Source organism: Aphelocoma coerulescens (genome assembly GCF_041296385.1).
Source record: "Aphelocoma coerulescens isolate FSJ_1873_10779 chromosome Z unlocalized genomic scaffold, UR_Acoe_1.0 ChrZ_unloc_scaf_1, whole genome shotgun sequence".
Lineage (NCBI taxonomy): Eukaryota > Metazoa > Chordata > Aves > Passeriformes > Corvidae > Aphelocoma > Aphelocoma coerulescens.
Window position 1 is genome coordinate 2,248,346 of NW_027184086.1, and position 27,062 is coordinate 2,275,407.

A 27,062-nucleotide genomic window follows, 5' to 3' on the forward strand; every position below is an offset into this window, starting at 1 on the left:
TTTAATTTTTATAGGATCAAGTCTCAAAACTCCATATAATTAATGAAATCCTTAAGTCCTCTGAGTTTGATCTACTTTCTGAAATTCATACTATTATTTCCTTAAAAACTGTAGGCCAATTAACTTGTTTTTCTCCATTTAAATATCTACTTGCTTGGCTACAAATCAGTGTGGATGAATGATCAATTTAGATTTCTGCATCTTTGAGATGTGCTATTTATATTACTTGAAAGCCATATAACTTAATAATAAATATTCACATCATTCTATATGAGAGAGCAGTTCTGTAACTTGTCACTGCGAAGGGAAAAAACCCAAACCAAAACAATTTTGTGTTTCTGGCTTAACATCCCTAAGTATCTGGGGTTATGTTATATTATGAGTAGTGTGCTCTCTTGTGTACAAAAATTAATTTAATCGATTTTTGTCACAATTATGATAAACTTAATATGGTCCTTTTACTCCACTGTTGTTTTGGAATTTGTGTTTGGTAATATTTAAAAAATAAAAAGCATTATAAAGAGACTGTTACAGGTGTCTTGGGGTGACTTTATGATGTTGTATCCCGTATCACTGCTCTATGCCCAGAAATTAACTTTGTGTCTTTCTGTGACTTTAAACTGAATCTAAAAGTGGGGAGAGAAAAAACCGAGTGAACTGTTCCAAACAGTTGTTCAAGGACACAGATACACACTCCTCTGCGTCCTGCTGTGGTAGCAAGCGCAGAGGAAGCACCCTTCTTGCTTTTCAGCCAGCCTTCGGTTCATTTTCTCCAGAGGGAGACAGAGAGTTGAACTTTGTTTTCCTGGGACTTCAGTTTTTTCCCTTCTTCTCTTCTGGACTGTTTCAACAACATCAGAACACATCAGGAGAATTTTCCGCCGAGGCCCCAGAGGTGGGCCCACATCAACCCAATTCCAAAGAGGAGGAGAGAGACCACACCTACAGAAGGACTGAAATCTTCCCAGCTTTCTGTCCACAACGAAAGGTTTTATCATTTAGCATTATTATCCTTTTCCTGTGTGTTTGTTAAATAAATAGTTTTTATCTCTTTCACTTTCCTCTGAGGAAAAAAAATTTTTTCCCAAAGCTGGTGGGGGAGGGCTGGTTGTAACCTGCCTTCTCTCAGAGGATAATTTCCTCCAAATTTGTCCAAACTGGCGCACTTAGTAAGGTAATGCATGAATTACATCAAAACTATTATTTTCTTTTCTAAAGTAATCTTCTTATCATACATCCTTTGACACCCTTTATGCTTGCTACTGCATAGTTGCAAATTTTTTATAGTTTGCAGGATAGTGTCAATTTCTGTATCTTTTTCCCCTCTTGACATTTACTAACTTGTGATTTTATGCTGTCTTGGAAACTGACCTATTTTTATACATAGCTTGTTTGATACTCAAGAAACCACACACATTTAGCTATCTCACAGGCTTAATACTGAATTCATTATTTTCTTTTTGTGTTACAAAATGCCTCTTTCCTTATTCATTTTTTGTCTCCTAGGAATAAAAACTTTAGGTGGTAGATGTGGAGACTAGAAAGTCTTCATGATACTAGTAACATAGTACCTTTTTACAAGAATAAGATGGGACCCTGGAGCCTGGTATTTTTAACCCAGTTTCTAAAGCCTTTCAAGTTTCTTGCTTCTTTCAGAATTATCAATGTTTTCATGAGATAGGTATCGTAGCTATAGCCTTATATAGCTAAAAAGATCTTTGCCTTACCCTGTGCTATTTTTTGAGGTACATCTCCCAGTCACAAAAGTGCCAGCTTTTCTGGCTTTTCAGCAACCATACAGACAATATAAACCATGGAAAGGTTAGATTTTATAGTGTTTGCTGTGTAACAGCAAAAAACTATATTTTTAACAATTTGATTTGAATTCTCCAAGTGCAAAGGGAAATTAGAAATCCAATGTCTCTGGGGAATAATAACACTGTGATGTTAATTTACTATTTTGACATTTGAAAATTTTATCCCAGCTTTTTTGTCATCCCTCCATTTTGAGGATGGTGATGATCATTCCCATGAAAGTTGAATAGGCAAGTTAGGTTTCTATTTTGTATGTAGATTCAGTTGCTGGTAGCTAACAATAGTTATGCTGCTAGTAAACACATAATCTTAAAAGTAAATGACCTAATAAGCATTGAAGGAATTAAATTATTTTCCTGATGGTTCTATTACTTCTTCCACACTGTTCAGCCTTTAAAAAGTTAATGGATGCCTTGTATCTTATATACCTAAAGTACACTTCACCTAAAAGTCTGAGCTGCTCCTTTTTTGGATACAAACAGATTTTCTTCTTACCAGGCATCTAAACTGAGTTTTAGGCTTTCAAAATTCTCTCAAGTCCTTTTCTGTCTCAAAGTAAAAGTACCCTCTTGTAATGCATCACATGAAAATCCAGAACAGTAGTGTGAGACTTACAATTTATAGACCTTATCCTATTTTCAGTAAAAAAATGAGTGACAGCAGAAAGATATTGCACAATTGTAGAGGATCTGTGAGGCAGGTTGAGGAAAGGAAAACCGAAGTTTTGCTTTGTCTGAAATGTGCCCGTTGTGTTTTGCTTGGTGACAGGTGGCAATGGCAAGGTAATGGCAATTCAGCTGTGAATTTCTACTCATCCTTCCACCATGCGTCCCCTTACTGCAAATGTGCACATACAGCTACACACAAAACAGTGAACATCACCATCACTCATTTTGCAATTCTGTTTCAACGACTTCCCCGTTTTCTAGTTTCATCTTTTCTTGGAGGAAAAGTGTGACAACACTGCTACCTACAAATTCTTCACAAATTGAGTGACCAAGTTTCATTTGGTATTTTCCCATCCCATCCTGGAACCACAACCCTGTAAGAAGTGAATCTTTCTTGCAGTTCCTTTTCCCTCATTTTTCTTTCTGCTACTGACAAATCTCCCTTATGCTTCCTCTCTGTCATCAGGACAGATTTCAGGCTTTTGGGGTCTTGTTTTGTCTTGTTACTTTGAGTTCATACAGGTGACTCCCACAAAAATGTCTTGCAAAACATGACTTAATGCAGCAGGTATGCGTACTGTGCTGTCTTAATATCAGGTCCAGGTATGAAACCTGTGTATTGCAAACTTGTTTCGTTTTTAAAAACACAGACTATCACATCTCTTTGAATAAAATTATTAAGGAAATGCAGCATGGAAAAAGGACAAAGAACTGCTTTGGCTGTATTTCTGTTCTGTAATGACACAGGTAAAAATGTTGCTTATGCAAATTCACTAGTTTGTACCAAGTTGCAGGGCCAAATTTTGGTAAATCAACCTTTTGTGTATAAAGACCATTTTTTGTTTAAGTGCATTACATTTTGATTTCCCTTTTTAAGGAGTAACTGTCAATAGTGTAATTTTAAATACCTCTTCTTTCTGCTTTGGCATACTTTAATGGCTATGCTGCAGAACTTTTTTACTTTAATAGTTTTTACTGATTTCATGCTGTGGTTATACAGTGAACATTAGAAATTATCTGCAGAGAGAATTAGAGGGTATAAGTGTGATTGAGTCATGTAAATGCCAAAATCTTTTTGTGACATTTTTCAGACTTTAAAAATGGAAATATGTTATTTGCACATTGGCTCCTGATGGAATATGACACACTGCAGGCATGCAGCAAGTTTAAGTTCGGGATTTAGGCCATTAGGGGCTCTGTATATGTATATGCTTCTGGAAATAAAACAAAATGCTTTCTGCACGGACATCCCTTGTCGATGAGAAACTCCATCAGGTCAATGAAAGCAAATAGGATCTATGGACTTGCTGGAGCCTGTTATCGAGACTCAAATGTTATGGAATGTTTTTTATGACTTGATGTAACTTTTGTCTTTTCTCCCAAATGAGTTTCAACATCCTTATATTTGCCTATGAAATATTAATATTGTCCAGAACAATTTGGGTTTAAAATCAAAAGTTTGAGCTGAATTACATTTCAAGTTTGTAAAAGAGGAGCAGTATCCTTTTAAATCTATGATTTGTAAGCACTTCATATCCTCCAACATGAATAGTTTCACTTAAATTAGTCCCAAAGCATTCTTTTTATTTATTGTGTTACCTATCAGGCTGGAGAGCAAGCGCGTAACAGATTTTCCAGCTCTCCACTTTTCCACCTCATCCAGGCCTTTCTCAAAGTCCAAGTGGGAGCCACAGAGGATGACACTTAAACAAGAACCCATTCCTGGCAATTTGCAGACAGGAGAATCCTGATGGGACTCAGCTATACATCAGACCCACCCCACTGAAATTTTACCCCAACGGTATCCTTACAGGACCCCAGTTCGCTCATCTCTGGACATACCACTTATGGGGTTGGCTTACACTTTTTTGACATTTGCCTTTACAACTTGTCCTTTTCAGAATAGTGATGTGATAAAGGTATGAGAGTAAGTGATATGTTTGTAGTTCTTTAGCCATAATAATTTTCTGATACCTGGAAAGGAAGAGGACTGCCTGCTCAAATGCACCACCTGAGCTGATGGGTGTAGGTGATTGAAGAGTTATATAAATATATATGATGAGCCTGGTGCACCTCAGCAACTAATATTAAATGTGCTCAACACACCTCAGGATTAGGATATGAAAATGACTGTGGCCTAGCAAACACCACTACGATTTGGAAACAAACATCCTTTGAGGTATCCGTGCCTATTAATAACTTATTTTTTTCATCTGAGGGTTTTTTTTTAATGTGGTAAAAAAGAGCTAGACTGCTGTAATCTGTCAATAAGTAGTATTTAATTTTCAGTTGGTGTGATGGATGGAGATTTGGCTGGATGCTAGGTGCCCGCTAAGCCACTCTACAACTTCCACTCTTCAGCTGGCGAGGGGAGAGAAACTGTTACGGAAACCTCATCAGTTGTGATAAGGGCAGGGAGACTCACCCATTACCATCAAAACAGACTCAACTCAGAAACAAATTTATTAATTATCACATCAAAATAGAAAAATAAGAAATAAAGCCAGACTTTGAAACACCTTTGCCCAACCCCTCACTTCTTTCCAGGCTCAACTTCACTCCTGATTCCTTTACCTCCCTTTTGCCAGTGGCCCAGGTAGATGAGGAAGGGGGGCTGTGGTATATGCATCAAAAGTTGTCTCTGCCGCTCCCTCCTCCTCACATTTCTCCCCTGCTCTCCAATGGGAGATGGTCCTCCACAAACTTCTTCAAAAACTACATTGATTTTGTCCCTATCCACTGTGTACAATCCTCTTGGAACCGGCTGCTCCAGCATGGATGCCCCACAGGGTCACAAGTCCAACAAGCAAACCTTTTCTCTACAGGTCCATAGATCCCTGCCAGGATCTTGCTCCAGCACGAGCTTCAGAGCATGGGAATATTTTGTATTCTTGCCAGGTGATCTGCAGTCATTCCTTTGTCGGGTCTAAGTATCATTTTAGCCACTCACTCGGATTCCATTATTGTGTTTCTCTGTAATTCTGATTATCGCTCATCCCAGTAACTGGAGGTTTTCTATTATTAACTAATCATCTATTGGCCTTGTGGGAGCCTCAGAGCTTCCAGGCCTTTTAAGTGAGGTTGAATTAGATTACCTGCCCTTATTAAAACTTAGATCTAACCCAAGTAAGAAGGGGCAATTGTCCTCCTAGTGCTCATATACATAAAAATATATCACTAGACGTGTTTATGTTGCCTGAGTTGAACAGCAAACTGCATCAGTCTGACTTGGTACAAATAAAGCATGCTGGTGTTATGGATGAGCTGAGCACCATGGGAAGAATTTCTGTTGCACACATTCTTTAAAAAAATTGAGACAATAATTTTTGAAAGTTGAATGCAAATAGCAGCGTCAATGTTTTGGGCATGTTAAGCTGACTGTAGGTAATTATTTAATAAAAAATGCTGTATAGGGTTCAATCCAAATCCCAATAAAATCAATTGAAAGATATCTAACTGTGGTGTGTAAAAGATACAGCAAGAGATATTGTAATCAGCATTTTCCAGCAATATGCCTAAGATGTCGTTTTGTAGTAATAACATGGGATGTCACAAGACTACAATTTTAGACTCCTTAATGGAGCACTGATTTAAAACTATAATCTGTTCGGAAATTGTCTTCTGTGCCATGCTATGTAATTAAAAGAATGCATTTTATAAGGTTGGATTACTTTGTATTGTAGAGCAAGTATATAAATTAAAGAAAATATAAGTGAAAATATGTCTTTTTCATTACATTATTTTCAAGGATTAGCTGTATGGTCAAAGAATGACAGAAATCTGTCTGAAATGGTATAAAAGAACACAGATAAGTGTGGTACATAAATTCAGCTAGCATTAGTTGTAAGGATTTTCTCTGAATGGAGCAAATTTTATGGACAATAAGAGGTTTTTGCTCTGTTCTTTACTTTTCTGCGCTTCCTCTCAATCTTGTAGCCTGCATCTTTGTCCTTTGTCAGCTGTTCTGTGGCCATCTCAAAACAGAAAACATGCAGGAAAGTATTCTTGTGGGTCATTTTCACATATGTGGAGAATAGGAGAATGGAATATTAAAATATCAAAGCTATGAATGAATTTTACCAATGCTATCAGATTATGGCAGTCATGGTCCTCAAGTATTTTACCTAGCAGTGTCAGCCAAAGAATAAAGTGAAGGGTCTAAGTGCTTGCAATGGACAGGGAGTGAAGCCTACTCAGGTGATATGGCAGAAGTGGAGTAATGCCTTGCTCTAGGTCTCAGTAAAGTCTGATTTCACTCTGATACACTGCTTTTCAGAGAAGTAACAGCCTGCAATTCTCATTAAAATAGGCAAAAGCTTGTTATTATGCCTGATCACCGCATTTGTGTTTCCTTGTAATGCTGGCATCATTATAGCTGTAAAGTGTGTCAATTTACTTACAATGGAGATCTACAGCTCAGGCACACAACCGCGTTGTGGAGGATTAATACGTTTCTGTGCATCAGCGGTGCCATGGTAACTGCTATTAACTGCCTGTGCAGATGTTTTGAGCTCACTCCAGTTGCAAGGCAGTATGATTTATCCACAGTTCTGGAAGAACTTTCTACTAAGCTATTACTTTTCTTGATTGCTGAGAGTCTGTGAAGCGTTGTGGGGCTAAAGGATTCACAGATAAATATGTGAGGGTGCAATTGGGCACCAGGGGATGTGAAGAGAAGAGCAGCACTGCCCTGAAAACCCAGGAGGACAGGGTAGCCCATGGTGAACACAGCCCATGGTGAGGATGAGGCTTGCAGAGCCATCCTCCTCTGGGTGGCCCCACTAAAATACATGAAGGGAGCAGCACCCACCCTGATTGATGGGGATACCCTGTCCCCCTGCTCTACAGCCCCCAGAATGGGGCCATTGCAGTCCAAAACACCTGAGTTAAGTTGTTCAAGTTGGACGAATATTTGGCAAATGAAGATGCTATGGTCATGCAAAAACAACTACATTCCTACACCCATGTCTTAGTCAGTAGAGCTGTGCTGAGAAGAGTTAATGGTAGGAGCTCAAGGGACAGATTTGTTGATTTCAAGCATTAAAATGTCCAAATCAGTACTTGTAAGACTATCTGAAAAATTACTTTACTGCTGTTAAAATAATAAAGATTTTTGGGAATGTTTTATTTGGCCACTAGCTTCTGGGTTTGGATGTACCCCATCAACATTTTCCAGGCAATTTGTGCTACAATGTCTTAAAAATAGAAGTTGATATTATGCCTCATACATCTTCAGGAGTTGGGTTTTTTAGACAAAAGAGAAAAACAAATCCCAAAGAATAGAAGACCAGTAACTCTGAAAGCAACCTTTAAAGATTAAGGTAACTGCAAATTGCATTGAAATTTCCCTTCCCTTCCCTTCCCTTCCCTTCCCTTCCCTTCCCTTCCCTTCCCTTCCCTTCCCTTCCCTTCCCTTCCCTTCCCTTCCCTTCCCTTCCCTTCCCTTCCCTTCCCTTCCCTTCCCTTCCCTTCCCTTCCCTTCCCTTCCCTTCCCTTCCCTTCCCTTCCCTTCCCTTCCCTTCCCTTCCCTTCCCTTCCCTTCCCTTCCCTTCCCTTCCCTTCCCTTCCCTTCCCTTCCCTTCCCTTCCCTTCCCTTCCCTTCCCTTCCCTTCCCTTCCCTTCCCTTCCCTTCCCTTCCCTTCCCTTCCCTTCCCTTCCCTTCCCTTCCCTTCCCTTCCCTTCCCTTCCCTTCCCTTCCCTTCCCTTTCTTTTTTGGATAAACACATAAACCCCACCATCTTTTCATTCCAGCAGAAAAAGTCCAGTGTCTCAATTTGTAAGTACATGCTAGAGAGTGGAAACTTGATCACGGCACTCTTCCAACATATTAGAAAAGACTCAGATTAATATAATCTGGAAATGTGGAATCATCTTCAATGATAAAGTAGAATATCAAGATTTTTATTAAGTTCTTTGTTATATGAAATGATAATATTGATATTGTTTTGCTGAGATGAGCTTTCATGCCACTTGAAATTACTGTCATGGTCTTTCTATTTTAGGAATCTTGAATCTAATCTACACATTTGGTAATCTGTCATTTTTTATGGTTAAATCAACCCCATAATTCGAGCAACATTTTATGTTCTAAAGCATCCTCTCTGAGCTATTCCTGCATCTTATTGATTCTTTCTGCTTAATGGCATCAAGAAACAGCTCTTTAGCTTCACACAAAGCTGAAAGTCTCATCAAAGCTCTCATCCCTGCTAAATGCTCTTCTCTAGACTCAAGAAACACGACACTCTCCTGCTTTTATCCACCCTGAATGCTTACAAAATGACCATTTTTGTGTCATCACTTCAGTCTGTCATTTTGACGGTAATACTCTCTGTATATGCACACTTCCTTGCATACCATCTGGCTCCTCGTTATCTGCTCTACGCAACCTAAGCTGTCTGCTTTAACATTCAAAGGCTTCCCTGACCCAGCCTTACTACACATCAGTTCGTTGTCAAAATATTGACTCTAAATTCCAGCCTGGCTGGGATGCCAGCTTTCATTTTCTAAATCTACTTGTCCCAGTATCCCTCATGATTAGAAAATGCTGCCTGTAAGCATTCAATTTGCCTTTGTCTCCTCTTTTAATGCTTTTCTTTAAAACAAACTGTTCAATGACTTGTTTCTTGCCAGTAAAAATTGGCTGGAGCACAGAAAGCACATTTTTTTCAGGCTGAATATAATTTCAGTGTTTCTTTGCACACCCTCACCTACCTTTAATGTATTATCTATTGCTCCATTCTGTCTAGTTCTGTGGTCTCAAGGCCTTTTATTTTGGGAGGAGTGGGGAGATAGAGGATATTTCTAAACATATGATGTGCTTCAGCCTGAAAAACTTTGAAATAAATATACTTACAGAACAACATAATATTTAAATCCTGTGAGCCTTAATTATTCCTTGTGCAGTATTCACAGTATCTGGTAACAGAGGGAGCAAAGCATTAGAGGAAACCTTTTCATTCTCTTCTGTACTAGCAGCAGTACTGAGCATCTGTTTCGTTGGACCAGTCCTGAGATCCCACAGCTTTGCACTTGTGCCTCTCCAAGCATTCCTGGTAAGAGCTGACCCTCTAAAACAGATGTGCTGTAACAGGGCTGTGCTCCAGGGCAGGGGCAGAAGCTGGGGCAGGGGCAGGCTCCAGCTCTGTCCAAGACTCTGTGGAAGGTGACACCAGAGCTGCTCAGCCCTCGAGCTTCCTGCTGTGAGACCATCTAGCTAAATCAAAGGATTAATGTCATTAATTTTAATTTAATCCTTGTTTCCTTTAGGCCGCCATGTAAAGAAACACAGATTCCTATTCTCAAACCAACAGCTTCTTACTGCGAATTCATTTCTTACTGTAAATTCATTTATTTTTGCTGTGAAAGTTTATCTAAATGTGAACAACCAGAGTGCTACAGGTTAGTAAACAACTCCCAGAGTCCCACTACTCTGAGTTACTTTGTTGCTCTTTCTGATAGTAACACTAATAAAACAAATTATTTGTATATGCATTGTTTATTCTAACCAGCATTCATTTTTTACAGGAGTTTAACAAAACAAACAAGGATTGAAAAAATGGATGAATAATTTTTTGACCACTAATAATAGATATAGCTGTGTAACTTAATAAGAAAGCAAACCAGCTTTCACATTTCTGGGGCAAACCTGATGACCTCCTTTGCAGTGCTCTGCCTTCCCCTCGGCCAGAATAGGATCATTTCTGGAGGTGGGATGCAAGGCTTGAAAGAACGATGAGATAATCTGGCATGTATTTCAAATCCTTTAGGCAACATTCACTGTTTCCTATCTAAGATAGAACTGAAGTCAGTTTCAGGAAGTGATGGGTGGGATAAAGACAGGCTTAAAATAAGTCAAAATAAGACAGGCAATAAAATTAGAATTTTTTTTTTTAAATCCAAATTAAAGCATATGAATAGCATGCATGCCATAATGTGCAAGCTGACATGTATAATATGCATTGAACTCAACTACTGGGGAGCTTGTATTCAAAATATCAGTTTAGCTAAGGCATGGCATTGCCTGTTGCAGAAATAAGGAATGAATCCATGCATGAAATTTTAGTTCTGTCTTCCATGGAAACTTTCAATATTTTATTCAAATTTTTAATTCCTTTCCATTACAACTGAAGAAGGAAGATTTTTTTTTTTTTAATCTCTGAAAGTTAAAAATAGTTTCAGATTTAAAAGAACCCGACTTTGCCAGTGAAGTACATATCTGAGATTTGGAATGACCCATTCAGAGTAGGGGGTCTAGTCCATACTTCTTGTACACATAAGCATTATGGCAATTAAAAAATAGGGTTCCAGAGATTCAAAAATATGGCTCAAAGAAACTGCTACCTCAAAGCCACTCATAGTGGGCAAAAAACACATTACAGTTCGATGAAACAGGAATGCATGGCAGGCAGGTAGTTCATGAGTGTCATTATAACAAAGACATGTTTTTCTGATAGTTTTCCTTATGTCACTGGCAAGCCTTCTAGAGCTTTTACAGATTAAGAATTTTTAACAATTTCAATTTATCTTCCTGCTAATGAGACTGGCATGAGAAAATCTTTGAAATCTTTGGATAATTCAGCAATGTTTACAGCAGATGGCTTCCTTTTTGAAGATCTGACATATTATTAGTAGGTTAGTATTGAGTTCTGACAAAACTTCAGTAAAGACATTTTGGTTCTAAATCTAAATTAAAATCCTTTGATAACAAATCTGACCTGATCTTCTTGGATCAATTGCTTCAAATTGGATTATTGTACTGAGCAACTGATTGTAATGCAGCATATCAGAATTGATTTGCTCTACAAGAGTTTATCTCACTTTAATTAGATAAAGAGAAATTTGTTACCACTTCAGACTCTTACTGATTTTGATATATAACAATTTTTGATCTATAATGATGTTTTATGCAAAACTGCACCTGGTGGTTTACTGAAATGAATTATTATTACCTATTTACTGAATTATGACACATGGCACATAGATTCTGATTTTATGAGACTCAAAAAAATTATGTAAAAAAATCATATTTATGCTTAATGTATACATTGTCTAGATACACATTATTGCTGCACACCTCCTGTGTCTATAAATTTGGAAACTCTGAGGATCAAATTAATGAAATATACCATAGAACTGTGCAACTTCATTCATGGAATAGTTTGTTTAGAATAAACATTCTACCTAATTTTCTTTGGTTTGGTTTTTCTCTTTTTCAGGATGCATTTTAATGAAAATAAGAAAATTCAAATGACACCTAAAAGGTTAGATTTATGAATGAAATGCTTTCTTCCCCCACAAAAGCCAAGTGAACAACTTGAAGGTGCTTCTTGGCAGCTGTATGCTCCTAACTGCTGCTTATATGACAGATTGCAGAGTCTGCCTTTGGCAACATTTCCTGCTTCAAATTTTCACAGGGTGAAATGCTCTTGAAAAGATTTTGACTGATTTCTTCACCTTTTTTTTAATCTTCAAAGGACTGGTACTTCATGGGGATTCACAATTTTTTTTGTGTGTTTCTGCTACCCCTCACTTTACTACTTTTTACATTTTTAGTTTTTCTTCAGAGTCACTTCTTGCTTACAGATCATAGCTAAAATAGATGATGAATGGAGAAATAGGGAAACTACCAAGAGGAAACCTTCAGATTTCTGTATAAAATTCTCAGAACTATGTTCTATTTGTTAACGCAGGGAATTAATATACTCAAAAAAGAAAAGAAAAGAAAGCATCCTTAAAGAAAAGAATTCTAACAGAAATTAACTTTTCATATGAAGGTTCTCCTGGTAAAGAGTACCTAAAATATACCATTTTTTTAGTTTAGTCTGGAAATAGACTGAGGTTATCCAGGCTTTTGCACCTGTAAACCAATTCAGTGGATCCAATCTTTGTTTTCTGTGATCCAGCTTTTTTTTTTTTTTTTTCTTTTTCTCTTTTTTATCTGGCTGGTTGTTTGACTTTTAATTTTCTATGACTATGGGACATTTTCTCACTGAATATTACAGACAATATTCACACTTTTTCTTCTGGATCAGAGAAGCATGAAACACTTGAATATATTTTAAGTGTATTTAAGGAATGTGTTTAACAGAATGTTTTAAGTTAGACTCCAGTACTATAAACACAAGTTTTGAAGACCCAAAGGTTTCAAAAATGTCCTTTAAAGAGACAGGAAAAACATTTCTAAGATTGCAGCTTGCAGCAAGGTCATGGTTGAGTATATCATACTCATCTGAAATCCTCCTTTCCTGCAGCAGAACTGCTACATTTTCTTTAAAAATAACTCACTGTTGTTAATTGTTGCAGTGGGGATACTGTAACACGCCTATATCAAACCAGGAGTCCCATGGAAAAGAAATATATATGGATGGATGGATTCTTGATAGATGTTTCAGAGATGTTTATTTCCCCAGCCGCATGGCCAGGGCTCTGCCAAGGAACTGCTACAGTCACGGGACCCCGGGGCCCTTGCCCGAGCAGGGGAACACAAACCAACCAATGGGGAACGAGGCTGACCAGGGGCAGGGAAACCCCGTGTGTCTGTGCCCTCAGGGCTGCATGGTGGGGGGAGGAGACCCCAACATTTCACCCGTTTTATTTTAATAAAAGGAGAATGAAGACAAGTGGATAAACATAACAAGAACAGTTTGAAAACAAAACAAGCCACCCTCTTGAGTCTTTAAATGTCCAAACAGATTCTGTGGAACGTCTTAGGGCTGACAGAAGGGAGACAGAACTCTCTGAGCATGCTTTGTGGGGAAACTGAGGCAGGAGAGGGTTTAATTTTTTCCCTCCCCCTTTTCATCCCCCACTCGGCATTGGAAAGGGATTTTTGGGGAAACAATTGGCAAAGGCATGGTTTTGTGAGGGAAACCATGGATGGAAAAACGGATTGGGAATACACTGGGGGTAATAGGACATAGGGTAAAAGGGAAAGGTGGGATTAGGAAAGGGAGACTGTAGGGGGGGCTTACAATGGAGATATCGTCTAACAGGACTACGATTTTTTGCATATATACTGCCTTTTACAGGAACACCATCAGGCCCAGTGACCTGCGATGCTTGTAACCCTTTTCTACCTTGTATGATTTTGAATTCCACCACCTCTCCATCTCCCAAGCTTGGGATGCATTTTTCAGGGTTATTCTTTTTAATAGCAGTTCTATGAATGAATATGTCTTGCTGGTTATCACATCTTGTTATAAAACCATAATTTTGTTTAACATTATACCATTTCACTATCCCTAAGTTCTTAGCGACTATGGTCTTTTCCTTCTTCCGAGTGGCTGCTGTTTTCTGTCTCGCTGTGTCTTTGCTCTCTCTTTCGGTCACTCCTGTGTTGGAATTGTCGGAGCTGCTGGTTCCTGCGCGCTTTTCCTGGGATCACGTTCGGGGCCGCGTTGCTCAGTTCTCCGTGTGTCATCTCCTCTGGTTGCAGCTTCAGGCGCTGCATCTCGGTGGGCCCCCCCAGCGATGACCCCCCCTCGCCCTGCTCCAGCGCGCGTTTCGGCTGGGCACAGCTCCGCTCCGCCGCTGCCAGCCACTGCCCATGCGCCGCCCCTCTTGTTCGGGCGCTCACAGGGCTCGCTCCACCACGCGCTGCGCGGGGCCGGGCAGGCACCGCTGGGTCCCGCCACTCCCGCCACGCCTCGCTCCGCCACCGACACTGTGGCTCGTGTGGCTCTGCCCGCGCGCGGCAGCTGCCTCGCTGCTGCTCGCAGAGCGCTTGGTGCACGTGGCCGAGGCCGCACGGTCCCTGAGCCAGGCTTCCCTTCGCCAGGACACAGCTGACATTGCTCAACAGTCTCGGTAATTAAATAATATTCACGAAAATGTTCTTCCATCGGCATGTATTTTGACTCAAATATTAACTGGGTCCAAACGGTCTTCCAAAAGCCCTTGGTAAGAATTAAATCCCAAGAAACATAGAAAAAGTTCTTAAACAACCATGCCAGGAAGTGTTTCAGTTCTTTCTGAGCTTGAATCAAGCTAAAATTTACAAATCGTTGTTCAAGAATCATTTTAAGTTTAAGATATATGTCCATATGCAGCTCTGAGAGCCAAGAGTCTTCCCACGGTTCCTCCATAGTTTAGATATGGAATAGCAAAACAAAACCAAGAAGAGGAATCCAAAGTTTCTAGGGTTTACTCACACAAATCAGTCGCTTAGGGATCAGGGATCGTTCTGTTCACAATTCTCCACCATTTTGTTGCAGTGGGGATACTGTAACACGCCTATACCAAACCAGGAGTCCCGTGGAAAAGAAATATATATGGATGGATTCTTGATAGATGTTTCAGAGATGTTTATTTCCCCAGCCGCATGGCCGGGGCTCTGCCAAGGAACTGCTACAGTCACAGGACCCGAGGGTCCTTGCCCGAGCAGGGGAACACAAACCAACCAATGGGGAACGAGGCTGACCAGGGGCAGGGAAACCCCGTGTCTCCCCTCAGGGCTACATGGCGGGGGGAGGAGACCCCGACAGTTAATTAATGTCATTCTCTTCTTTTTGAGGAATGTCCTGTAGTCTTGAGCATATAAGCAAAACTCATGAAATGCAGTCTACATTGTGCAGTAGGTCTAAATGTTCATCTCCTTCCCACTGTCCAATTCCTACCTGCGAAGATGCTTCAGCTGTTGTTGGTTTTGCTGGTAATCTTGTAGCCATAACCTACATGCTGCAATTTCACTGGTTTCCTGAAAGATAAGAGCTGTGGGACTTCTGATTTCCATAAAGTTGAAAACTGTTTACACACACCTCTAGCCAACTGATTAATGTAATATCTTCTGGCATTAAGATTCATGCTTCAATTTGAGCATATGGTTGCTTTTGATATAATACATTTTTACAAGCAAAATTTTAAAGTAAAATCCAATTAAAAACTTGAAGAGAGGACTTTTTTTTTTAAAAATAATTTTCATAATAATTTTTTTCACATGCCAAAGAAGTGGTGAAGCTGCAGGTGCTAAGGGAGTAAGAAAGTTTTTAAATAAATGATTCATAAATACAATCTCATCTGCTTGAGAAGGATGACACTGATGCACTCAGCAGACCACCACAGGACCATGATATTAATTTTAATAAAAGATTTCTGAAATATAAACAGTAGTGTATTTCAAGAAAAAAGATTTTTTTTTGAAGATTGTGCAAGATTTTCTTTGTAGTGCTTTAAACTTGTACAGTGTTGTTGTGATGCTGATACCATACACATTCAGATATTAGAAGGACTTGGAAGTAATAAATGCAAAGGATATATAGAAAAGTGTTAGAATAGTCCCATAAGAACTTATAAAAGTTTGGCGCAGATTGATCTGTTCATGCATTAAAAATAATGGTTTACCAGAATGTTGCTTTCTTAAAGGTATAGAAGATCTACATTTATTGTAAAACAGCTTAATACAGTTTGGCTTCTCATCTAGGAATTAGTCAAGCGACACAACGAAGCCTGTACTTCTCATTATGTTTTTTGCACACCAGCGGGAAAACATGTACTTGCAGTCTAGATTGCTTTTATTTTAAATAAAAAAGTAAGTAAATGGAGAACAATGGAAAGATGGAAAGTTCCCACATAAATGAAATGCCCATTGTCAATCTCAAATGTTCTCCATCTTGTAGTCTCTTGCTGCTCTTATATTTCCCTTCTTTGAAGATATAACAGGCAGAGAAGAGGATAAGAGGAACTGCAATCCTTTCTCCTCTCTGCACACAAACTTAGCATTTTTCATTTTGTGGTAATGATGAAGAGCTAATACCATATATTGCTCATTGATCATGCTGGGCAATAATAAAGGATTTAACTGGCTTTTTGAGGTTGGCTTTCATGTTATGTGTTTGGGGACATTTCCAGAACATCAGCCAAGCTCAGGTGCTACTGAGAACAAAAACATAAGCAATCAATGGCTGTCAGGTCTGCCAACAGAAGAGTAGCTGGAGGTATTCTTGGTTTCCAGGTAGTGATAAATAGTGGTTTCTACAGAATTTTGTGAGACCTGCTGATGTAAGAGATGACATCATGAGGAAATACAAGCTGCAAAGGATACATTCTCTTTTCATGCCTTCTGCTTCTACCCATTCTGTGAAAAGTTTAGCTGCTGTTATCATTTGGAAATATTATTTTTTATTTTGTGGCATTTGTCTCAATAACTTCATCTGCAAGGTAAATATCAGCTGTTTAGGAAGGAGAAATTATACATGAATAGTAAAATTTTTTCCGCTTATAGGCAGCTATATATATTTTTTACAATAGCTACCACTTTTGTGTTTCTTGTTGGCAGATAGGAAAGAATGCTGATATTTTCTTATGGACACATTCTGAGTTATGAAACACTTTTACTACCTGTTTTAATATTATGCCCTATGGCTATTTCTTATTGTATTCTCATAATAGTATCCCATAGAGTTATTGAAGTATTTCTCTTTCTGGATTCTTCTCCTGTTGTCAGACTTACAGGCAAAATCATTTTGTACTCCTGCTCTGCCTGTACTCGGGATAATTGTAATCAGCAAATAGAGTCTTCTGGTAGTACAATCTATTTGTACCCCCCATTTTCTTCTTTTTAGGTGTTGTTTGTTTGATCTTATTGTTAATCACATTCAGTTCACAGATGAGGTCAGTGAATGCCTGTTGTTATGTTTGTGTTCTTTGCTGTTTGGTGCCATAGGGGAGTGTCATGTCTGAAAATTCAGACAGGCTCCTGAACAAAACAGATATTACAGAAACATCCAACAGTAGCAGCAGTTGTTGTTCAAAGCCTTTTGAATGTAGTCGTGCTACCTCTTTAACAGCAATCTTGCAGTCTTTCCACTTCTCAGCTGCCATGCTAGTTGCTACATAATTGTCTCCAAAATGAAATAATTGTATGTATTTAATCCTGTTTCTTGGAAACCTGGCTTTCCTGACCTGAAAGGAAGGATGTTGGAAGCTCCAGATTGCCTCCTGCCTCCCTGAAAGTCTGCTGTCAGACTCACCTGCACTTGCTGGGTAGGGAGGAGGATGCCAGGTCAGGGAACAGGGGGACACACAGGACATGCCCAGCTGCTGCCAGTGCCGGCTGCTCCCCCGCACACCACGGCAGAGCAGCGCCACTGCTCTGCATCTGCCAGATAAATTGAGCACCTGGTGTAAATCCAGGCATGTGTACATGTCTGTACCACCTGGGGGAAAAGCAAATGGATTAAAATACGACAAAGCTGACTACTGTTAATATGTACTACTACTCTTAGTGCTTATAAAGGACTAACAGAATATATATAGTATGTCTTTTTAAATTAAAATAAACGTATTGAGAGGTGTTTGAGACAATTAATTAGATATATTTTTTAGAAGGTCTCCTTGAATAAAGAAAAAAGGGTAATTTTCTTCTTGTAATGCTGAATTTCTGCTCTCATTTGAAGTAAATCATCAGTGTGGGGAAAGTAAAAGAAAGATAGCTTTAAGTTTCTTTTGTGTTATGCTATTTATAGTCTGTTAGGAGACTCACTTACATTTATGCTCTAAGAGCCAAGCTGCAACTGAGGAATAGAGTGAATAAGTCAGTTTTATTTGTTGTTCTCTCCAGACATATCTCCAAACCTTTGCAATGTTGGGAAGGTGGGCTGAAAGTAACTTCTAGTTCTCAGATCTGTGCCATGTCTGAATCTACCATCTTTCATGCAAGATCTCACAAAATTTCTTCTGATTTGATACATAAATATAGAGAAACCAGATTAGAGGTGTGTGGCTTCCTTCAATGATTTGCAAATGCAGTTACCTTGCAGCAATAAATATCTGCCCATATAGTACTCAGGCAGAAAGCAGGATCATTCTGCCTAAATTTTTAAAATAGTTTGTTTAGGCTATGCTTTCTTGACTGTATAAGTTACTCAAAATAAGTAAAAAATTATCTCTTAAATTATTTTCATTTCTATTAATTCTTTGCAGATTTTCCTAGAATATTCCTACAATGAGAAAGGAAATAATTAAAGTTGGTTGTAATAGAATTTTTAATATAGAAATACTTTAGCATCTCAAGTTTTTTATTCATGGAATTTAGTGCTTCCTAAACAGTTTCCAGTTAAATAATAATATTATCTGCTTTAATTGAAATATTTATTTGCTGTCCAGAAGAATAGTGTTCCTGTTTCATTTATGGACAATACCAATTTCCTGTCAATACAGGAACCCAATACATGGATAAGGAAGAAGGAAAATTACTTGTCTGTTGTAGTGATTAAAATTACAATTTTTAAAACTGTCTTGAGGAATGACTTTTTTTCCATTCTTTGTTGTTATAATATTGAAGATTTATTAGAAGAACTTTCTATACCTTGATTTTTTGCAATTATTATCTACATTAATCTGCTTTATAACCACTTCCTTGTACCTGTTTTATGTTTTCAACTTGAGCCTAGCCTGGATATTGCCATATTGGTGTGTTAAATTAAGAATTTCCTTTCGCTTGTTTCCTTTCTTGGAATACCATAAATATCCTAGTCCTGTTCTATCCATCTTGATCCCTGAGCAATAAAAACCAGCTTAGTTAGACATTCCTAACCTTATCCAAATATTTTCTTAACAGACTCCCTCACTTTATCACTTACTGTTTACAATGAGTGCTATAACTCTTTCCTCACATGATTTAGGCCACATTTTTCAAGCCTGTGAGTCTTACATTAGGCATATTGGTCTATGTGCCCAGAGCACTTGTTTAAATATTGAGCTCAGCCCAAATGTCTAAACACAGGCAGCTGCATTTTAATGTTAAGTTCAAAAATTACACTACTGGGGACTTGTCCTTGTAGGTCATTCAGAAGTCAGTAGTAATTAAATGAGCTGTGCTAGCATTATGTATGCACCACATTTGTCTTAGCAATGGAGGTGGGTTGGAGTTTCAAAATTTCACCTGCAAATTTGTTTTTGTGTAGTTTAATTTGTGTCTAATGAATCTAATAGACTAATAGACTGTATAATGATAGGAAAAAGTCTGCATGTCTGTAAAACAGATTTTGGTCTTCTAAATCATCTTGCAGTGGAGTTTTCAACATTTGAATGATTTATGATTGTCTATAACATGTGCACTGCTTTTGAAATGCAAGCCACCAAGAGAGGAATGAGAGAATTAAAGAAACAAAATGTATTCCTTATGAAAACCAGTAAAGTTTCTCACAAGTGTTCATGCAAGCAACTTTTAAGAGAGATCTTAATTATCATTGTGCCTGCCACCTCTTACTATTTTATTCAGTGCACAGTTGTCTTTTTTTATTCTCAAGAGACTTAGCATCTCAATTTTCTCAATGATAGAAACAACAACATTATTTGTACATTTTATGACACTGCAGCCTTCCCATATGTCCTGGGTGTCACTGTCTGTGTTCGTGCACCATCACATAATGAGCCGTGTTTTAGAAACTAAAATTCCTCTTTTCCCTTCATTATGCATGTGGCATGCAATGCAATTTACTACATAACAGATGTCATATCTAAGTACCCAGGCTCATGTCATGATTCATTCATTTGAAGACAATATGTTGCTGCAAAGTAGAGGTTTTCAAAATCTAGGAAAAATTTTGTTTTTGCCTGAGCATTCCAGATTTTATGCTGTGCTGTGCAGAGTTGGATAGGCTAAAACATCAGGTATAAACAGAGTTCTGCTGGGGCCTAGAACACAGGTTGAAAATTCGACATCTGAGTATTCACCTACTTCTTTGACTGTTTAACTTCCTCACCTGAAAAGAATGATCCTATTTCTAAGTTGCAGTGTTTTTATCTTTAAATTTTTATCTTGATTCAACTCTTACTTCTACAGATTCCTATAAAGTATACAGTTCAAAATTCATGCATGCAGTTATTGGAACAACTTTAGGTATCTGAAAAAATGACAGTTTGATGTCTAGACAAATTTGGTGGAATATTATTATACTGCCTTTCTAAAGCCAGCAGAATTCATGTCAGGTAGCATTTTATATAACATTGTCACTAAACATGGTCTATCTTTAGGGGAAAAGGCAGACAGTAATAAGTTAGACATCAATGATGATTTATCTGAATGTGAGGAGATACATTTACAAATGAGGTAACTCAAATCTTAGAGTTAGAAGTACGATGCTCATATGTATACAGCAAATTTTTAAAGGTTTTCTCTGGGCAATAATTATACAGTAAGCATCCAGCACTTCTGTTGGATGCTCAGAAATAATGCTAATTGGAACTTCAAATGTATGTAACAAAAACCACCTCAGTTTATCTCACTTTTTTCTTTTTTTGGTTTATATCCGTAAGACTGAAATTATTTCTGTGCAGAGACTTAAAAGAAAGATGTGTCTCATATCGGTATCTCCAAATGGGATCATTCACCAGACTCCATTGTCTTCCCTGAGTGTCTGAAAACTGCATTGGCTCACTCAATTGCATAGCAAAGCTTTGGAAACAGTGAAAATTTAAAACCTTTTTTTCAAATTAAGTTTTTTTTCTGATATTTAAGAAATATCCAGTAACTGAAGTGAGTTGAATGCGTGAGTCCTTAGTGAATTTGTTCATTTAATATTCTCCCGGTTCTTGCAAGGAACAATGCAAAGCCATTAGAATTTCTCACTGGGAGTTGCTTGAAATACTCTCCTGAGAACATAGAAATTGATTTTCCATCTGCATTTGAGGATTCCTGATGGGAGATATTTTGCTTTTGCCTGTCCTGTCAACTGCCTTCTGCAACTGTCTCTAATAACAAGTTGTAGTGCCCACCAATAGAGTTTGAATGAGAATGGGTCCAAATTCTACAGAAATCTTGTGTATCAGATATGGTTCCAGTTATATAGACTTTATTCATAAGAATAAAGATTTTCAATAGTCTTCTTCAGAAAACAGCTGGAATGATGTTTAGTGTAGAATTTTCACACTGTGTATATGGCATTATCTAGAAAGACCTTTTATATCAATATTATTGATCTACTGAACCTCCAAATTCCTTTGTGAAAAATTGCTATCCTGTTTCATTAAAATAGTTTTGATGCTGTGTTCAAGACAGATTACGAGGATACCTTGAGGGCCTGCTTTTTTCAGCATTTGTATTATAATGTTTCCAAATAGATTCCTGACGTGCTCACTCCATGATTTTCTACTTTGCTTTATCTATACTTAAGGTAAAACATGTCCAGAGAATGTGACAATAATGAAAATCTGCTGGTAACACAGGAGGAAAAAAATTATCTCTTCTCACCTTTCCCATTCAAGCTGTAGTGGAGATTTTAAGCACGGCCAATAAAGAAGAGAATTTCAGCCTTGTGGGAAGCTCTGGCCTGTGTTGCACTTCACTGTGCATCAGAAGGTAGCATCAAGATGGAGAATTTCCCAGCAGCACAGGGTGATTTCCTTTGGAAAGGGTCAGAAATGGGTGCATGGTACAGGCACAGGGGTGGCAGCAGCCTGGCCAGAGGGGCAGATGGACAGTGGGCAGGGGCTGGAGCTCTCTGCTCAGGGACTGAGCAGCCCTGCTGCCAGCCAGCTCACTCAATGGGCATGAAAGGGCAATGGGAGCAGGCATTTCAATTCCACCAAATTGTTTGGGGGTTTTTTGAGCTCAAAGCACTGTTTTCATACCCACCTTAGAATTCCATCTAAGATAATCCTTGAAATAGATTGATGTCCTTAGTTCTAGGGTATTCAAAAAGGGGTTTCTTTGCTAGATTTGGTGGTTTACTGCAAAGATAAAGTATGAACTACAGTTCCCAATCTTCATTAGTATCTGCAGCCCTGCTTTTAGCAACCTCTACTAATCATACACATAAATCACTCCTTTTAAATGGGTGCATGGGACAGGCACAGGGGTGGCAGCAGCCTGACCAGAGAGGCAGATGGACAGTGGGCAGGGGCTGGAGCTCTGTGCTGCAGTATGTAACACTTATACTGAAAGAATAGTTGTTATAAATAGATATGTTAAATGAGGTGATAGACATTGCTTTTTTTTTTTTTTTTTTGATGATACTGAAATTTGTCCCCCTTCAGGCTGTGATACAATTTATTCTCTTTGTATCAGGCAAAACATATTAATCCAGATGGAGTCATATGTCCACATATGTCCATTTGTGACATACTCAAAAGAAGTTAGATGACTAAAAGATGTTTAGAATTTAATTTAGTTCAGCAAACAACATGAAAAAATTCGGAAGGTTTTTGTTACCAGTGTTCAGCTTTCTGTACCTTCTTGTGAACTAACCTTGACTGTAGTTTAAGTACAAAATTTCAAAAAACAGTTCATAATTTGGGGTTACTTTCTTCATAATGGTGACTATCACCCCTTTAGTAAAACAAAGCACACTCTTTTACTTGAAAATAAATGTGTAAGATAGGAAAATCTAGCCCAGAAACAAATTAAAAACTTATCAAATTCATCTAAAAGGATCCAGTTTTGCCTTATTTTAGGCTTAATATCTTTTGTTAATGGAAAACTTTTTTTGGTATAATATCTTGGTGGCATGAAGATCTTTGTCTTTAGCTCCAGGTTTTTGCCCAGGAACAAGCAGAGTTGTGGATAAGAAAAACACTAGAGAAGAATAGTGTACTGAGATTATGATTTTTTTTTTTTTAAATCTATTCTAAAGCAGCACTGCAAAGCTGTGCCGAGCATTGTTGTTACCAGACAATGGAATGTAGGTAGAAAGCAATTTCCCTCTTCAGACACCCTCTATGTGCCTTTGGCAGTACAAATTAAATATCAGAATCTCAGAACTAGAATATTTTAAAAGTATTTTGTTGGCTTTTGCCTGTTACTTGCTACTCTCAGCTACCCATCACTTCAGGCTATCTGTCACACTGTTGGTGTATCTTCTTTTAAGCCTGGAAAATTGCAAAAGCAGAATATGAGAGCACACCCAGTTGTATGATAACGTATGGTTGTAATTTTTTGATGGAATGTCATTCAACTGCACATGCAAGGTTGCTGTGTTAAAAGGAGGATGTATTGAGAGATAATTGATTCTTATTTATACATACTCATTCTTGCTGGATTTTAAATTTTGGGCATGTAGACAGTGCCTTTGATTTTGTAGTCTCTGTTGCCTTTTATTTCTCTGGCAATTACTGCCATTTCATTAACTGTGGAAGAATTCCCTAATTTGCTACTCTACTCATGTGCACAGGCTCTGCAGCATGGTGACTTGTAAGCTCAGGGGTGAAGGGATGCACAGTGCAGCAACACTGAGCTGCCTTTGGTGGACAGTTTGACAAGGTCTTTGAAGACCTGATGACTGTAATTGTCTGACACCCTTCTTGGAGCTGTGCTATGCACCTTCAAGAATCCCACATGCCTGTCCATCTAGCAAAGGCAGTTTGGAAAGGGAATTGTCACTGTTATCCTATGAAAACTGTGAATCCATGACATAGCAGGGGTGTGAATGCATGAGGGTGAGGAGGGTACAGAAGCATGGGTGGGTGAAGGAGTTACAGAGTCATGAATTTTATGGCTACATAATCCTTGCTCTGTGTGGATTTATTAGCCCCACCGGAGAGTACCCACCTATAGATCCTGGTTTTTGCTTTCCCCTCCTGTTTCCACAGGGGTCAGAGATCTATAGTCTGTGCTAGAAATGGAAATGCCAGCATTTTCTGATCGCTGTCTGAGGGCAGGCAGCAGCACATTGCAAATACAGCTCTACATGTTCGTGAAATAAAAGCTCACAGTTCTTTTGTGTATGATAGATGGCTAAGTTAAAACCAAAAGAGTGGAACAATTCCTAGTCAATAAATTCTCAGTTTTCCACATTAAACGCATATTAAATTAAACTTCTAATTTATAATTTTTTTTTTGGGGTATATTTTAAAATTGACTTTTTTTAAAAGCTTACTGCATTTTAGCCCTTTTTTATCAGATTACATACTTCATAAAACCACATTTTCTTTAGAAAACTAATATGTAATAGAAAAGACTAGTAATGTACTTCCTTTGTAAGTGTACACTAGGACTGAATGTAATATTATATGATTATTCTACTTACCATGTTGATTAAGTTCCCACTGTTTTCAGATTGTCTTTCTTTTTGTTAGTGGAGAGTACAAGATCCTGTATGCCAGGGAGCTATTTATGTTATGAGATGAAAATTTTAAAAAATGTTTCTTTACAAAGGAAGTAGTCAGTGGATTATCAGTAACATGGGATATATGGGAATTATGACGTCTGAATGTGTGGGGGTTTGTATTGTTTTGTTTATTTTTATTTCTATTTTTGTCTGTCTTGTTTTTCATGGAAGATCATATTGTTGTTCCTTGTACCAGTAATTTTCAGTATAGACAGTTTCAGTAAAGACAGTTATTCTATACAATCCACATCAAATAAATACATTTGGGCTGTTTCTCTGAAAAAATACAGAGATGTTCTTCTGTAAAACTCACAAATTTATGTGTGTGAGGGAAGAAAAGAAAAATATCTCTGCAAGGTCCTCCTGGTTCCCTGAAGAGCCAACTTATTTAGAAATACATAAATCAGAGAAACACTATGTAGTTACAGGTATAGTATGCTGGTTTTGAAAATAATGAGGGATTTCTACTTCCTTTATTAATAATGATACATTGATTTTAAACTCATATTTTTGTGTGTGTGTGCATTTGTATAAAAATACAGACACTTAGAAAACACAGGAGCACACACATATTTATATGTATTACAAAATATTTCACATTTGAGTGCAATAATAAATTACTATGTGGCATGTAATAAAAGAAGATGTTCATTAAGTCATAAACCTCTATCCCATTTCTCCTGCTCCATCAAAGAAATTGATGTGACAGTGCTGGACAAAATCTCTGTATCTGCAGTCCATTTGTTCCTTATGAATAAAAAAAAAACCCCAAACACTGCCAAACCCTAAGAAAACCCACATCAAAAATCTAACAAACAAAAGTTCCAGACAACAAGCAAACCCTAGATTAGAGTGAATTTTTTTCCTTAAGATTTCAATTTTCTAGCTGATGCAGACTTCATGCTTCCCACGCTGCTCCTATTGGGTAGGGTCCTTTCTCTCTGTATCACAGGTTCCATAAGCTGTAGTTTAGGTGTAGACTGAAAATTACATCAGTGGGATTTTCAGTTGTTTAACTCCAGTGTAACTGTGTATTATCATCGTAAGAGTCAAGATAATAGTGTATCTCCATCTATCCATGGGTTGGCTCTCTGTCTCTCTCTCTCATTCAGTATTGCTCCTCTGTGGTTTTGTTTGTGTCTGCATGTGTGTATATACAGACATAAATAGTAGCCTCCATACATTACATGTTTATGTAAGTACAAGATAATCTCTGTAATAGAGAAATTTATATGTTTTAAAAATAAAAAGGATATCCATTTACATGGAAAAATAAACAGGGAAGCCATTAACCTGTCTGGGACATGTATGAGGAAAGGTTGATGAAACAACAAATGAGAAAACTTCCCTTTGGAAAGGGAGAGGGACATTTAATTCCTTAAAAAACTAAAGACGGTGAATGTATGTTCTGCTTTAACCTGGTCTGTTTAATCTTTTGTTGAGGTGCTTCCAGATGATGAGCTTGACAAAGTGTATAAAACTTTCAAACCTTTCTGCTTGTTTACTAGTCATAAACACTTTGTAAAAGGGCAGAGCTTTCCTAGCCTTGTGTTAACAGAGAAAGGCATCTCATTCTCTCTCTATTTCTGTCTCTCTCATATTTTTATCTTTTTATCTTTATCTCTTTATCTATCTTTTTATCTTTTCTTTTTCCTTTTTTCCTTTTCCTTTTCTTTCTCTGTCTTTCTCTTCCTGTAAATCTGGTCTCCAATACAGCTGCTGACAATATGTTTGTTAGGTGCTTTTGGGCAGCAACATGTCATCTGCTTATGATTTTATTCCTTAAAGGGATAAAGACAGAAACCTGTAGTACAAAAATAATAATAATAAATCTCCCTAAAACCTCGACCACCCCAAATATTTTTCTTCTTTTACTTCCATTATAACTTCAGCTAAAAAACCCCACCCAAAACAAAAAAACCAAATAAATCCTCAAATGAAATGACCTCAAACCCTGTCAAGCCCCCCAAACCTAAGACTATTTTAATACTGCAGGTTGAATTCAGCAAACACTGAATTCAGCTCTAATCATTATCTGACCTTTTATCTACAGTTGTCTGACTGACAATCTGACAATATCTGCTTGATCTCATACATGTTTAGTAGTAGTCACATTCAATTCATTGAGTACATATTAAATGGAGAATCACAACCAGCAATGATTTGTGAAAATAGGAAATGGCTTGAATGCTGTGTGTTGAAAAAAAAAAAAGAGGGGAAATACTCATGAACAGCTGAAATAACTAATTTCTCATTTTCAGGTGGAAAAAAGGAAACATACCTTGATTATCACTGCCTTTTTCACCTTTTTCTCCACTTCATTCTGGAATTACTTCCACCCACCCAATTTTCTCCTATTAAAAAGCAGACAGGAGAAATGGTAACTAAAAGCATGGAGAAAAGAGGTGGTAAAAGGACAAGTGGGACAAGTAATTAAAAAACATGGAGAGAAAGGAAGGAAGGTTCTGCTACATATTTTCACATATGATGGAAAATCTGCTAGGAAAGATTCAGAAAGAGCATTTTTCTGAAAAGA